The sequence below is a fragment of the Grammomys surdaster genome, unplaced genomic scaffold, assembly GCF_004785775.1.
Source record: "Grammomys surdaster isolate TR1022 unplaced genomic scaffold, NIH_TR_1.0 142, whole genome shotgun sequence".
NCBI classification, from domain to species: Eukaryota; Metazoa; Chordata; class Mammalia; order Rodentia; family Muridae; genus Grammomys; species Grammomys surdaster.
The window spans coordinates 3,420,980-3,436,156 of NW_021604600.1; the positions used below are offsets into that span (position 1 = coordinate 3,420,980).

At 46.0% G+C, this 15,177-nt stretch overlaps 1 protein-coding gene across 3 annotated transcripts in view; it reads left to right on the forward strand.

Moving 5' to 3' along the window:
- Prkcb (protein kinase C beta) overlaps nucleotides 1-15,177 on the forward strand; it is a 330,729-nt gene that overhangs the window by 104,038 nt on the left and 211,514 nt on the right. The gene's annotated exons all lie outside the window — the stretch shown is intronic.

Sequence of the window (15,177 nt, forward strand, 5' to 3'; positions counted from 1 at the left end):
GAGGGAGTGAATGAAAAAGCCACATCCTGCCTTCCCTGCAGAGATGGAGTCTGCTGTGGAGATGTGAGTTAGGCGATGAATCAGAGTTCTCTCAGTGACATTTCCAAAGCCCTGGGCAGAGAAGCCGCCCTCATGTCAGTGAAACCTCTTCCTCTCCAAGCAGGCACCATGGGGCTCGGCTCGCTCTGCTCTGCTGATGATCCAACTTGTGTGTGTGTGTGTGTGTGTTGTGTGTGTGTTGTGTGTGTCTCTGTGTGTGTGTGGTGTGTGCAGTGTGTGTGTGTGTTGTGTGTTGAATGTGTGTCTCTGTGTGTGGTGTGTGGTGTACGTGGTGTGAGTGCATGTGTGTGTGTGGTGTGTCTGTGTGAGTGTGTATGTGTGGTGTGTGTTGTGGTTTCTGTCTCTCTGTGTGTGTCTGTGTGTGTGTGTGAGAGAGAGAGAGATGGGGGCCTGCTGAATAGATAGGGAAGGAAGGCAGATGAGGGAACATTGAAGATCTTCTAAAGTATCACACTTGCTGCTGAGAGGGTGGAGTGACTGGAAAAGGGGGTTCAGTAGCACTGGGGCACCCTTGTGAGCTGAGCTTCCTGAAAGCCCTTTCTCTGTGGTCACATGATGCTGTTGCCTGCCCACAAGTTTGCTGGTGTCCCTGCTGCTGAAGACACATCTGTTCTGTTCCCAGGGGCTTGGCTTCGCCATTGTCGTTTTTTCCAAAGCAGTGGAGTGTGCCAGTTAGATTGTTAGACCCAAATAATCTGCAATGTGTGAAGAAATAGTAAATATTTACTGTACCTTTTGTAGAACAGGTTATTGCCATGGAAATGCTCTGTACACGGTTCTGGATGCTGAAGGGAACTGGCTGGGGAGCCAGGGGGAGTGTCTGGATCTGATGCTGTCTGCATTGGCAGGTTGAGGAGTGAGCAGTGAAACCGGGTGGGCTTAAAACAGTTGCTGTCTAGTCCTCCTCGGCTAGGAGGCCTCTTACGCATTGTTTCTCACGTGCAGAGCACGGAGTTGAGCATCTTGCAGACTTTATAGTATCCAGTTGTCACACCAGGCCTACACGGTACTGTTATCCTCTATTTTACTGAAGCAAAGAGAGACTGAAGAACCTGTTGGAGGGTACACAGCAACAGCTGGCAGAACCCTGTGGTTCTCCTGAGGTGGGATCGCTTCACCCAACATGATTTTACTCAAGAGAAAACCAACCAGCTGCCTGCTGGGGGTTTCTTCATTCTTCAGGTTGACTTTAATACTGGCCAACATTTAAAAACCATAGACAACATCCAGCCTTCTCTGACATGGTCTGTCTCCCTTTGGGAGGCTGCCCTTCCCTAGTGGCTGCCCTCAGCAGCCGCCCACTTGGCATGGGGATACCACCGTGTTTCAGTGAGGAAATGCACCAGACATCATCTCCAGGGGCTCACTGAATTAATTGATAATTATCTGTTGAGTGCTCCTCATTAGGTTGGAATCACATTTCATTTAGCTATTGTTTTCCTGTGTCTCTTAGAGCCTTTGAAATTCTTTACAATCTTCTGTGGTGTCGAGGAACTTTTAGGTGGGTGAGGGAAGATGATCATGAGAAGGAAGTTACAGCAAGGGGTGTAATGCATCGTCACTGCATTCACTCAGTCACTCAGTCACTCAGTCACTCACTCAGTCACTTACTCACTCACTCACTCATTCAACAAATTCATGAGCACTGGGTGCTCGAGATGCAGTACTGTATTGAGTAAGACAGTCTGTGCTGCAGGGTGTATGGGTGGGGAAGTAAGGCAGTAACGGATGAATGCTCAAATTGGCTAAGAGAAAGTGTTTAAGTCTTGCACATAAGGGATGTATGCAATGCCTGGGAAGGCCGCTAGGGTCGAGTTTTCTGACCACCGTCTCTGTGCTAGTTGTATATAAAAGGAACCTTGGTTAGTCTTACAGAAAGGTCTCCTTTTCAGGAAAGGCAATTGGCTCCCAGGCTCTGTGCACTTCCTGGTCTATTCAGTACCCCAGAAGGCATATTAAGTCAAAGCCAATGGCTAGTCTTTTATCTTAGGGAGTAAACTTACTACCTCCATTAAGAGTCAGGTCCACCTGGGAGGTGACTGGAGGAGCGAAGGAGCTTGGGATCTGTTGATTTTGAGCACCATTATGACAGGGGCACTAAAGCCAGGACACCTCAGTCTATCCCAGCTGCCCTGCTTATTGTGAGGCATTTGGATAGCTTCTTAATCACTCCATACCTTAGTTTCCCCGTCTGTAAGTTGGAAATAAACTGCCTCTAACACATAATTATTGTAAAGGTTAAATGAGTTGATGCCAGGCGTTTAGGAAAGTGCCAGGCACTGGAGGAAGGTGAGCAAGTAGAGACTGTCAGCTATTCCGTGAGTGTGACGGTTGTTGTGTGGTATCTGCCAGCCTTGCTTGAGAGTGGATGTTCTGATGGACTGCAACAGTGCCCCCTCCTTGGGCCATATTTGCAACTTGTAGTCTTTACCGTCTAACTATGTCTATCCATTACTATTCTATTGCCAAGTTATTCAATTCATTATTCAATGTCTGTGGGCCTTACTCTGACCCTGTCTCCAACAGGGCTTTCTGGGTTTGGGCATTCAGATCCACAGGGGATGAGATATGAGATGCATTCTCTGGAGAGCTTTATTTACCTCTGATCATGGACTTGTGCCTGACTCTTAATAGCAGACATTGTGCAGGTTCCCAGTGCTCTACCATTGGGTAAGAGGAATAAGCTACAGCCTGTGGTAGGTCTGCCTTGGTGCCTGCTGCTGGCTCAGCATAGCTGGTAAAGGCAAGACCTTGGCAGTATCACCTGATGCCCAAGCCCCTTGTCACCTTTCCCTGAATGCTCATGAGCAGGAAGGATCTTCTGGTGGAGAGGGCAGTGTGGAAGGGGACTGGGTGAGAGGAGGGCTTGCTTCTGGCTGAAGTGAACCATGTTCTGATTCATGATGGCCCTGGGGTCCACTCCAGCACAGGGCTGAAAGGAATTTCTCTCTCGACTGTCTTCTTGCACCACAGGCACTCCGTTTATGAAGTGGAATCATGGGATACTTTGACTCCCAGCCTATTCACTGTGTTACCACTTTTGCATAATTATTTTATCTCCGAAAAAGCTTATATTGAAAGAGAATCTGATGATGTCACATTGTGCAATCTAGGATGGAAGCCTCTGACTTGCAGACCGTAGAGGTAACATTTAGGTGTGTTCTCTTGTGCAATTTTGCAAATGCAAGTTTGAGAATGTATCGCTAGTGAACCAAATGAACCAGAGTCTGTGTATTTTACATCTTTTCTTTTGCTTATCGTATCTTGCACCCACCTTGAATTTAAGGATGTATATAACATTTACCAATACTTTGTGGATGGGATTTGAATGGTTTGCTTGTCTTTCCATGCATTGGTGAATGCTCCAGGGCTCTTTGGTGAGGAGTTCTGTTGAGTGATTGTTAGAAGCCGTGTTCTTAGGGAGAGGGATATGAATATTTCCAGCTAGAGTAGATTTTACTAAATTGTTTTTCAAAAGGTTTGTGCCAATTTATGCACCCACCAACAGTGCATGAAAGTGCCTCTTAGAAATGACTTTTACAAAGATAAAATACCATTGTTAAGCCATGAAACACATCTCAAGTAATTGCCAAAATTCTTCCAGCTGTGGCATAAGAGGTTAGATCCCCAAAGTAGTCTCAAAGGCCTTGGGAAACACGGGGTCTTAATGTATGAAAAGGTGACATTTTAGAGCAGTAGGAGAGGCAGGGTTTATTTAGTAAATGGCGCTGGCATAATTAGCTAGCCACGTGGCAGGACACAGGGTTTGATTCCTAACTCCTGTCTCATATAAAATGAAATTACAGATGGGGTAAATTATAGACAAAGTCAAGATTTAAAAGCCAAGGTAAGAAAAGGTATTGGAGGGACTTCTTAGGAGCATGTCCCTATAACCTTGAGGGAAGAGAGTCCAGAATCCATAGAGAAAAAACTTAAACATTTTTGAATTTTTTAAAAATAGAAAGCCCTTAATCTCTTAAAATGAAAGTTATTCATGAACCGATTATAAAATTAAGCAGGGTACAATAGATCCTACGTGAAAAAAAAAAGCTGAAGTTAATAAAGAAATGAAGTGTTTAGGACACACAGAGCTTTGATTCAAGGATTTTAATTTATATTCTGAATGGTGTTGAGCGGACCCCACCTGTGTAACCTCTGGAAGAGTCAAGAAAAGGGAAGGAAATGTTTTCTGTTTCTTTACTTTTCTTATTTTGAGAAAGCTGAGTACCCACCCAAAGCCTCAGGTGTCCCATGAGGGAGGGGTAAAAATACACAATCAAAAGCAGGAACTTCAGGGCTCTTCTGAGGGCTCCTTGCTGCTCAGACCTGGCCCCCCTCTACCCTGTCCCAGGCAGGGCACTTCCCCGCCCAACCTCCTTCACATCTGTGTCTCTCTGGCTGCTCTGGGGATGATTTTAGCAAACTTCTCTCTACTCTCCACCTCCCCATGAATCAGCCACAAAGAAAGACTCCTCTGGGTGTTTCTCCCTTCATTAGGCTGATCATCACCAGGTTGCAACAGAGTGTGGTCTCAGACTCCTTCTCAAGGCTCTGTCATTCTGCTCCTTCAGGGATCTCCCTAAACGCAAGGCTTCATTTTTAAGGTCTAAGGTCTGGTGAAAGAATGGTATCACTTCCTGCTCTGTCCCAAGGGTTATTTCCGTTAGCAGTGGTAGTAACATTTATTACTACTTGTTGTTATAGCTTGACACTTTGGAAATACTTGAAAAATATTGGCTATTGACTAATAATTATGTACTATAGTTATCCCTCTTCCCTCCTTTTCCCTCCCCCTCCTCCCTATCTTCCACATCCTTCTTACTCTTGTTAGAACTTCCTTATCAATTTGTCCAAAAATACATTTGATCTAGTGCCAAGGTCTGGGGAAGTCCAGGCCACTCATTGTTTCCCAGGTATCCGACAGTGTTCAGACCCAAGTGGTTTGGACCCAGCCTGCCTTCTCTTACCTGCTCTGCTGTCTGTACTTGGGCAAGTTACCTAGCATCCCTGTGCCCTGGCTTCCTCATTTGTTAAAGGGGGTTATTAATAGTACCTCCCTCATGGTTGTTATGAAGATGAAATGAATTAACGTTTGTAAAGTAGATACAGAATGCTTGGCTCCCTGTAGGTGTTTTCCTCAAAATAATTACAAAATAAACCTCCTCCTTTGGATATGTACCCCTGTGGATTGTGTCAAGGATAAAGGGAACATTTCTTTTGAAACCCCAGATGTGATGTGTGAATTCTAGTGATCACTGGCCTCAGTTTTCCGTTTTTTTCAGTCCCTGACAATTCTAGGAATGACTCTGGCCATTAAGAAATCAACACTGTAGAATGGGGCCAATTTCTGACTTTCTGTTCCTTGCTCTTGAGTCTTCCGAGTCTTTTCTCATGCAATTTTGGGGCAGGACCGAAGACCTTGAATGTTTCATTGCTGTTTTGTTTCCAACTGTGGGAGAGACACTAATGTTTTACAGAGGGATGGGTGGAAAGTCAGTGCCTCCCAGGAAATCCTTCTTGCTAAATTGAGGGCTTTTGCACACAAATAGACACAAGCTGGCTTGCTGTTTAAATAGAATATTAGCTATTATCGTTTATGCAGCCAGAGTCTCCCTGGGTTTGGTGCTGCCTCAGATTAGCGGTCTGCCTTCTTAGCTGTCACTTGCTCTCCAGTTTTGCTTTCAATAGCCTTGTATAGAAAGCAGTCCCAGTGGACTAATAACCTAGCCAGACCAAGCAGTCTTCTCCCATTTTACATAACACTGAGGTACAGAGGAAAAAAAGCAGTATACTGCAGTCCTAGGGTTGCTCTCTCTGTCTCTCACCTTCCCTTCTCCTGCTTTTGACTCTCCTAGCCTGACTTATAAATGGCTCTACATGGGATTGCCTAAGGACTTGATCTGGCCTTGTCCCATTCTGTGCCTGTGCACTTAGGTCTGGAGGTGTGAAATAGGAAGTGCTCATGAAAGTGAGGATAATTAATGCTCCTCCAGGAGCAGACTTCGACATTGACAGATACAGTTGGATGATAAATCCCTCTGAGAACTGGATGCCCTCCGCTAGAGTTGCCCTAAGTGATAACGTGCTCAACAGCGTCCTCCCGAGGACTCCTGCTCCTTCTTCCCCACTTCCTACTGACATTCCATGCAATTGTCACTCAGACAGGCTGCTCGTCCTTCATTCATTTCTTAGGATCTACTTCTGGGATGTCCCACTGGAGACAATTGCCTTGAGTCCCAGCTGCACTCCGTGGCCATGTTGATGGCCATTCCTCCTTCACCTCCCGCCCCATCTTGGTCTCTATGCTGCCTAATAGGATTCTCTCCTAAAGCTGATGGCTCGTTCTATTTTCATTTACCACCTCTCCTCTATTTCTCTGACCATTCAAAGTTAGGTACCTGCACTATCTTTATAGTTCAAGAGCAGGCAGCAGAGCACCTAGTCAGTGGTATAAGGAAAGACGAATTCTTAGATTATGTATTTGGGAATCCTGGGGAGAGGGAATTCAGGTAAGATGAGATGAAGGCATTCGACCGACTGACTGTGTCGCATGACTCCCTTTTCCTCAATGTTGCTTGATTCTCAGGCAGACACATCCTTGAAGAGGAGATGGTAGCATCCAGCAGGTCTAAGTCACCAGAGAGAGGATGATCCTTTGCTGCTGTAACAGAAGCATCTCACAGTTCTTAGGGTTGGGTGTTGGCATCTGGCAAAGGCCTTTTTGCTGTGTTATAACATAGTGGAAAGCTGCGTATGGTGAGAACTGTGCTCTTGGATAGAGAAAAAACAAGAAGAGCTTACTCTTCTACTAAGAACCCACTCCTGCTGGAATTAACCCACCCCCATGAAAATCATTTTAATTCATTCATTCATCAAGTTGGTACTCTTGTAATATAAGCACATTCTAAAGGTCCCTCTCCATGACACTTCTTACAATGGCAGTTCAAAGTCAACATGAGTTTTGGAAAGTGCATTCAGCCACAGCAGAGTACGTTCCTAAACTCATGACAGTGGCCCTAGATTGCTCATTGCCCAGGTGGTTCACATCATCACCCGTGGGGACAGGTCAGAGTCAGCTCTACCACAGCCACCAGACTGAGTGAGGAGCAACGATTTCCCAAAGGAAAAATCAACAATCTCTTTCACGAGAGATGCACAGAGGACACAGAAGAGCAGTAGATACCCACACGCCATGCCTCTGGGCTGAGTTGTGTGCCCTCTGGGTCTGTGAGTCATACATACTGTTCCCACACTCACCTGCCTGGGCAGGACTCTAAATGTCCCATCTCTGATCTTGCCTTCCCTTCTGAGTTGTAGCCTCAATTCTCCCAACCTGAAGATAGGCTTTTCTAATTGGTTTTACTCAGCCCTGAAATTCTGTGAGCCCCAAGCCCAGCGGTTCCTGCTATCACTGCCACATCTGTAGCAGGGTCGGGGTTTCCATCTCTTTCCCCGGGCTGATTCTCAGGTCCCATGGGCTTCTTTGTATTCCTAGGAGGAGCCTTTGCACATGCTTTTCCATCTTTTGGAATCCTCCTTGATTGACCAATACTGGGGTCTCAGAAGAAACAGCTTCTGGGACTGCTGTTCTAATGACCTCTGTCAAGCTCAGGCCAGAGACTCTCCACCTGTGTCCCTCCAGACCTTCACTGCATTCCCTACTGCCCTTCCTGCTCTATGTTATTGTTGGGATGTAGTTTATCTCTCAGAGGTTCACAGGCTGGAAATACTGTCCCCAGGGTGGTATTACGGTGATAGACCTTTTAAGAACTGAAGCCTCATATAAAGTAATTAGGTCATCATTCATATCACCCTGTAAGACACTGTGAATGTGATTTGTCCTTATGGGAAGCCAACCCACACAGCTTTTCATGTGACTGGCTCTCTTTCTATTTCCCTACCATGTTGTAATGTCACCCAGATGCCCTTACCAGGATGCTGCACCATGCTGTTTGAATCCACCAGCTACCAGACTCATGAACCAAATTAATCTTCCTATCTTACAAAGCACTCAGTTTTAAATATTTTGCTACAGGCAACAGGAAACATACCCAGATAGCTGTGATTTTTTTCTGTTTTCTGTCATTCCCAGAGCATGGGGCACACATATATCTTTTTCATTTGGGCATCTTCAGAGGTCCAGAGGTGAGTCTGGGATGATGTCTCATAAGCCAAGCCCTGTCTCTTCTGAGCTATGAGAATGTAGACAAGTTTACATCTCCACCTCTTGTTTCTATAACGTAGACAGTGTTCGTTCCTCCTTCAGGGGGCCCTTATAAGGAGTAGGTTGTAATCAGACATCTAAAGTGGGCATCCACTCATTCTACTAAAAGTAGGGTAGGCAAATTCATGGGTGGTGGTGGTGCTTCTTGTGGTTGAGGTGCTTGTAGTAACAGTTTTGGTATTTTGGTTCTTTTAAAAAGCACAGAAACATCATAAGAGTCTGTTCTCGTTTTAATCTGAGGTGTGGGGATATTGGACCGTCTGTAGCAGGTGACTATGATTTGCCTCGTGCTCTAGCAGAGGCATGGTTTTTCTAGTTGCAGAGAGTTTCTACAACTGTGACATTTGGAATTCTGGGTACTTTTCAGAGGGTATATAAATGCTAGGGCCCCAAGAGGCAGAGTGGGTTGTTGATGGGTTGTGGTTGGTTGTTGGTTGTTGGTTGTTGTTGGTAATGTTTTGTTAAGTAGTTGTGCACAAAGAAGAAACAACGATAAGAAGGAATTCAATATCCAGACTACAAAGATCAAGCTTGCCCCAAGAAACTCAATGCCCCTAATCATCAAGAAGTAGTCTAATGATAACAATACTCCATTTCTAACCCCTGATTTTATTCAGGGATCTCTTTCCTTTTCCCTCTATCCTTTTTTCTCTACCATCTAGTGTTATGGGGTTGAAAAGGGCGGAGAAGGGTGGAAGAAAGAAGAACCCACAAAGTAGTAATGAGGTAGCTACAGGTGCTCCTCTCTGATGTCCCAGGGGTGCCCAGGTTATGTGTGGTCTGCACTTGTGTGCCTGTTTGATCTAACAAGACAGCCTTGCCCTTCCTGGGGAACCTCATTAAGATTAGCGAGGGGCTTGTTTCTGGGAACTTCCAAGGGCTGCCTGGGGTTACCACATAAGGGCCCCTCTTTTCTCACTTTGTCTCAGTTAGTCATCATTGATCTCTACATGATGCTCCTCGCTCTTGCTGGCCAAGGAACAGATCATTGTGGGCTCAAGCAGCACCACCATCATTGCTGTCATCCCTACAGATGATAGGAGTAGAATTTGCTCCAGTCTGTTAGTGACTGTTGGGCTCCCGTGAGGATAAGTCATCCATTCTGTATGCACACTGAACATGCGCTAGCCATGAGCTGTGCACGGCCCCTTCTCCTTACATTCTAACTAGAGTTAAATAGGAGGAAACACATCCCACTCCTCTGTCACAGTAGCTGCACTGTACGGTAGAGGTTAATGTGGAGAGTGTCTTTTGTATTACAGGGACCGAATTAAACTGTCGTGATCTGGGACCAACACTGGGAAACTGTGGCTCACAGAGTTACCAACTGAGTTTGGAAACAAAATTTTACTGTGCCAAATCATGCCTTTATGGTGCCGTCTTGCATGTGCCTGCTAGCCCAACATGCTGACAATGTGCAAGACACATGAAGGAAATCTCCAGGTAGCTGGAGCAGAGGTTGTGTGGCACATAAAAACTAATTATAGAAAGTCTCTAACTAAAGATTTTTTTTTTTACACAGACACACATAGCTGCATATGTGTCTCTGTGTTGTATGTGAATTTGTGTGTGAGCTCACACCCACCCGTGAATGCCAGAGGAAGATGTTAGATCTCCTGCTGTATTTTGTTCTGCCTTGTTTCTCTGAAGCAGGGTTTCTTGCTGAACCTGCCGTTAGGACGGCAGCCAGCAAGTCCCAGTGATTCTCCTGTCTCCATGTTCCACAGAGCTGGGATGATTATATTGTGTGCATACAGCCACATCTAGGGTTTTTTTTTTTCCTACTTTGATGTGGATGTGTGTGCTGTGTGTATGCATATCTTCATGTATGTGGAGGTGCACATGTACATGTATGTATATGCATGTGGAGACCTGAGATTGATGCCAGCAGTCATTCTCAGTCGCTCTTGCACCTTATTCATTGAGGCAGGGTCTCTCACAAACCCGGAGCTGGCCAACATGGCAGCGTGCTCTGTGGGTCCAGGCTCTGCCTTAGACGTGTATCATGACACCATGTGTAGGTTCTGGAGTCTGAACTTAGATGTTCATGCCCCTAGAGCAAGCACTCTTACCACTGAGCTATCCTATCACATTAGCCCCTCCTCTACCTTACCTTATAATGCTGCAGACATGCTGCACATTCAGCAGAAAGTGTGAGCTCAGTTTTGAGTCTTTCCCCTGGGCTAACAGCATGTGTATGGCACAGTCTGAGGTAGCGAGTAATGCAGAGCCACAGAAGCAGCCCCTTGCGGGGACACAGTGGATGCTCATCCACGTTCTGTGTTGCTCAGGTGTGGGAGGGTGATGCAGTCCGTGCACTGCCCACATTCAGTGCATAGATCTGTGTGTAAACCTATACACAGCGCAGAACATCTGAAGGAACACTGCTGTCCTTTACAAAAACATCTGGCGTACAAGACTGAATTGCATTTGGAAGTGTTAAGTAACCACTTACTACTTGTTTTTTGTACTTATTAAAAGTAACATAAGAAGCTAGGTGCAGTGTCACATGCCTTTAATTCCAGCACTCAGGAAGCAGGGACAGGTGGCTCTCTGAAGTCATCCTGGCCTACAAAGTAAGTTCAGGCTTTCCAGGGATACATAGTGAAACCCAGACTCAATCAACAATCGATCAACAATCAGTCAGTCAACAAACATACCTTCAGTCAGGCATGGTGATGCAGGTCTGAAACCCAGAACTCAGGAGGGCAAGGTAGGGCAATTGAAAGTTCAAGGTCACCCTGGAATACATAGGAGACCCTGTCTCAACAAACAATAACAAAGCAAACAGAACATCCATTTAATTTGTCAAATGACATTTCAAAGGATCTTCTTTTCTCTTCTACAGATGAGAAACCTTGGGTTAGAGTTTTAGACTAAAGCCTCTCTGAAGGGCAAGGACTTCATCTGTTTTTCTGTCACCTTTTCTGGTACCTGATGCAATGCTTGACACATAGTAAATATCCATTATGGAGCTGTAGGGTGTGATGGTTTCTTCTGGTTGTCAGCTTGACTGACCAGGGAAGAAGGAACCTCACCTGAAGAACTGTGGGCATGTCTGTAGAACATTGTCTTGATTGCTGACTAATGTAGGAGAACCCAGCACATGTGGGCAGTGCCAGTCAGAGGAGGGTGGGCCTGAACTATGAAGGAAGGCAGCTAGCTGAGTCAGGAAGCAAGCAGGAAGCAGCATTTCTCCTTGTCTCCGCTCCAACTTATTGCCCTAATCTCCCTCAACAGTGTGTTATAACCTGTAACATGACATAAACCCTTTCTTCCCTGAGTTGCTTTTGGTTGTGGTGTTTATCACAACAACAAGAAAGCAAACTATGACATCACCTAGTCACTAGTGGATAGATGAGTGAGTGAATGACTAGCTTTGTGAACAAGTGTAAAAATTTGATTTCCTTTTAAAAATTAACTAACATATAAACACAGTCATATTTAAAATGTATGTATAAGGGGGGTTTTGTTGTTGTTGTTTTTTTTGTTGTTGTTTTTTGTTTGCTTGTTGGTTTTTGAGGCAGGGCTTCCTGTAGTCATGGCTGGCCTTGAACTCATTATGTAGCTGAGAATGACCTTGAACTTCTGATCCGTCTGTTTCTGCCTCCCAAGTGCTAGGAGTACAGACATACACCATGAGAGATAAAAGATAAAATAAAAACAACAACAACAACCCCTCCCCCCAAAGACCCGCCAAATCACACAGTTTCAATAGTGTAATGTTTAAACCAGGCTAAATGTATCAATTCTTCTAATGTTTATTGTTTTTGATATTGGTTTATCAGAAATCCTCCTGCCTTTTCGAAGTGTGCAGTGCACACTCATTATCCCACGGACCATCCAAGGCACTCATAGGGAAACACAGAATACTAAAGGAAAGGTGTGTTCTACCTAGGAGTCAGAAATGGGGTTTGTATAAAGCAGTAGTTTTCAACCTGTGTGTCAAGAGCTCTTTGGGGATCCCATATCAGATATCCTGCATATCAGATATGAGTCATAACAGTAGCAAAGTTACAGTTATGAAGTAACAACGACAACACCTTTATGGTTGGGGCCACCACAAGAGGAACTATATCAAATAGCGTTAGGAAGGTTGAGAACCACTACACTGAGTGTTTTAGGAATTTGGTCTCAAGGCCAGTGTCTCTCAGAGTCTTGGGCAGCATCCTAACAATCAGTGGCTCTTGGGAAAACCTGTGGTTGGTGAGCTCAGATAACCGAGAAGTTCTGTACTGTCAGACAGGGCTCTCTTGGAGCTGGGGGACCTTGCAGACAGAGAGTCCTTCATCATATGACAATGTAGCTTTCTTTGGAGGTGTCTGAGCTGGGACTACAACTTTTTCACCTATGTTTTTCCAAAGCCTTTCCCCCCATCATCACTGGCCTGGTGGATATGGACATGAGGCATGGCACCCCTGTCTCTCTTCTCTCCGTGGAGCCTGTGGTGTCTCCGTTTCCTCTATGGCGCCTAGGTCTCCCCCTGGAGCCTGTGGTGTCTCCGTTTCCTCTATGGCGCCCAGGTCTCCCCCTGCCCTCGGCAGGCTTTGCTCCTTTGCTGCTTTGCTCTTAAGCAGGAAGGTTTACTGTCTCTGCTAGAGAGATTTGGGTCCAAGTAGGTCAGCCAAGTCTGTGCTCTCCCTCTCCTTCTCGTTGACTCTGTCTCTCGCCCTCTGTCTCCACCTTCCCCACCCTAAACTCCAGCCTGAGGTCTGAGTGGGAACTATCTAACAATCCATTTGTTATACGAGATGAAAAGGGCTACCAGGCATCTGCAGCCTTTAATCTATTAACCTGGAGGCCGAGCTCAGGTTTTTTTGATAAACAGTGAACATGGTATTCTATCTCTGATCCCAGACGTGGTTTCTTTGAGATTCTGTGACCTTGATTGGAAGAGGCTTCAGGGCTTTTCTCTCTCCTTCTCTGCCATCTTTATTTGTCATGGCTATGGGCCTTGACTGCCTGGATACGAACCTACCTCTTGCTATCATGAAATCATAGACGCACCCTTTCCCCGTGCCTTATTTTCCTCTTCTGTGTAATAAATGTCATATAGAACTTATCACGCAGACATGATGAGGGTTAAAGGTGTCAATATGCAGAAGATATTTAGAGCAATATAACACCCACCACCTGCTCCGTTATTATTATTATCATTACAATATTATTTTAATCTAAGATCTCTCAGGTTATGAGGAATGGGGTCCTGCCTTGCCTACCTTTAAATCTCTCCCTGTCAAGTTAGGTGTGTGTGTGTGTGTGTGTGTTGGGGGGGGCAGGTTTCACACTCAAACAAATGAGAGAACCAGGAAAAGAATTGAGTAGACAGAACTTGGTAGACATTGCTGGGGAGGGGGACACTCATTTGTTCATGTATTCATTCATCACACATTCATTCACCGTCCACCTACAAAGTGCTGCTCTGCAGATGGGAAGGCAGGAGTGAAGAAGGTGAATATTCCCTGCCCTCCAGGCCCCACTTCTCAGCTCTAGCTGTTCTGTTAGCAGGTGAGAATATGGGGCCATTGTTGACAAAACTTTCCTTTCTTTTAAAGGAAGCCAGAAACCTGGATTTTTACAAACTACAGGCTCCCACCTTAAGCTGGCAAGGCTTTTGTGTTGTTTTAAAGCCCAGCGTGAGCTGAACCCAAGATCCAATTGGCAGCCCCTGCTGTAAGGCCTCCTCCAACAGCTTGGGGAGGAGGGCTGGCTGCTCTGCCAGCAAGGGCAGGTGGTCTGCTTCAAGGTCATTGGTGTGGAGAGAGCCTCCTCCCAGTCCTGCTTGGAGGTTCTTGTGGCTTTTTCTGCCCACAGAGCAGACGCTGCTGCGCTGCCAGGACTAACGGGTGTTTGAATTCGAACATTCCCTCTCGTCCTTCCTTTCTTCCGTGGCAGCCTTGGCTGGGTTCCCAGCCCCCAGAAGGCAGATTTAGAGAGAAGAGGAGTAGCTTCCGCACAGACAGGGGGAGGGGGCCCTTAGGGTTAGTGATGGCCAAGTGGGGAAGGGGAAGAGGCCTTTGAAGTTGGAGAATTAGTTATCCTCTTTGTCTGACTCTTTGGTGGGGAGCAGTTTAAAAGCCAGTGTGGGAAAAAACGTGATGAGTGAGAAATGGCGTTTAGGATGCTAACAGGAATGCTTTTTAACCACATGCTGGCTTTGGGAAGTGAGTGGTGAGAAGAACTTTGGGTTCAGCTATGGTCTTCAGGATGACAGCTTTGGAATACAGACATAAAGGAGACCTGTGTTCTCTGGATCACCCTGACTCCAGCTCTCCACTCTCAGGGCTCATTTCTGCTCCAGACCTTTGTGGTGAGGCAATGTCCTGCCTAGAGGAATGTAGTGTGACAGAGCCCCCAGGACTCTGGGCTGTAGGGTCTTACCCACTGGTTTGCTTTTCACACACTGTGACAATGGACAGGTCTTTCTGCTCTGGCGACTGTGACTGTTGTGATCCTATAGGAAACAAGACCCTTTTGTGTGGCTGCAAGGAAGAAAATTTCTTTAAGAGATGATAGAGGCTTGGGCAAGCTTTGGATTGCAAGCTAATGTTGCAGCCTTTAGGGTTTAGCAGGCCCACCTCTGTGGTGGAAAAAACAGGTGCCCACACAGCCAGAACTGAGGAAGAAGGTACAGTCAACAGGATTGTGGTCCTGAGGATTCCACAGCTTCCTCCTGGCAGCCTCAGGGGAAGAAGAAGAGGAGAAGGAGGAGGAGGAGGAAGAGGAGGAGGAAGAGGAGGAAGAAGAGGAGGAGGAAGAGGAGGACAAAGAAGAGGGGAAAGTAGAGTAGGAGGAAGAGGAGGAGGAGAAAAATGGAGTAGGAGGAGGGAAAGGAGGAAGAGGAGAAGGAGAAGAAGAAGGAGGAAGAGGAGGGGGAAGAGGAGAAGAGGAAG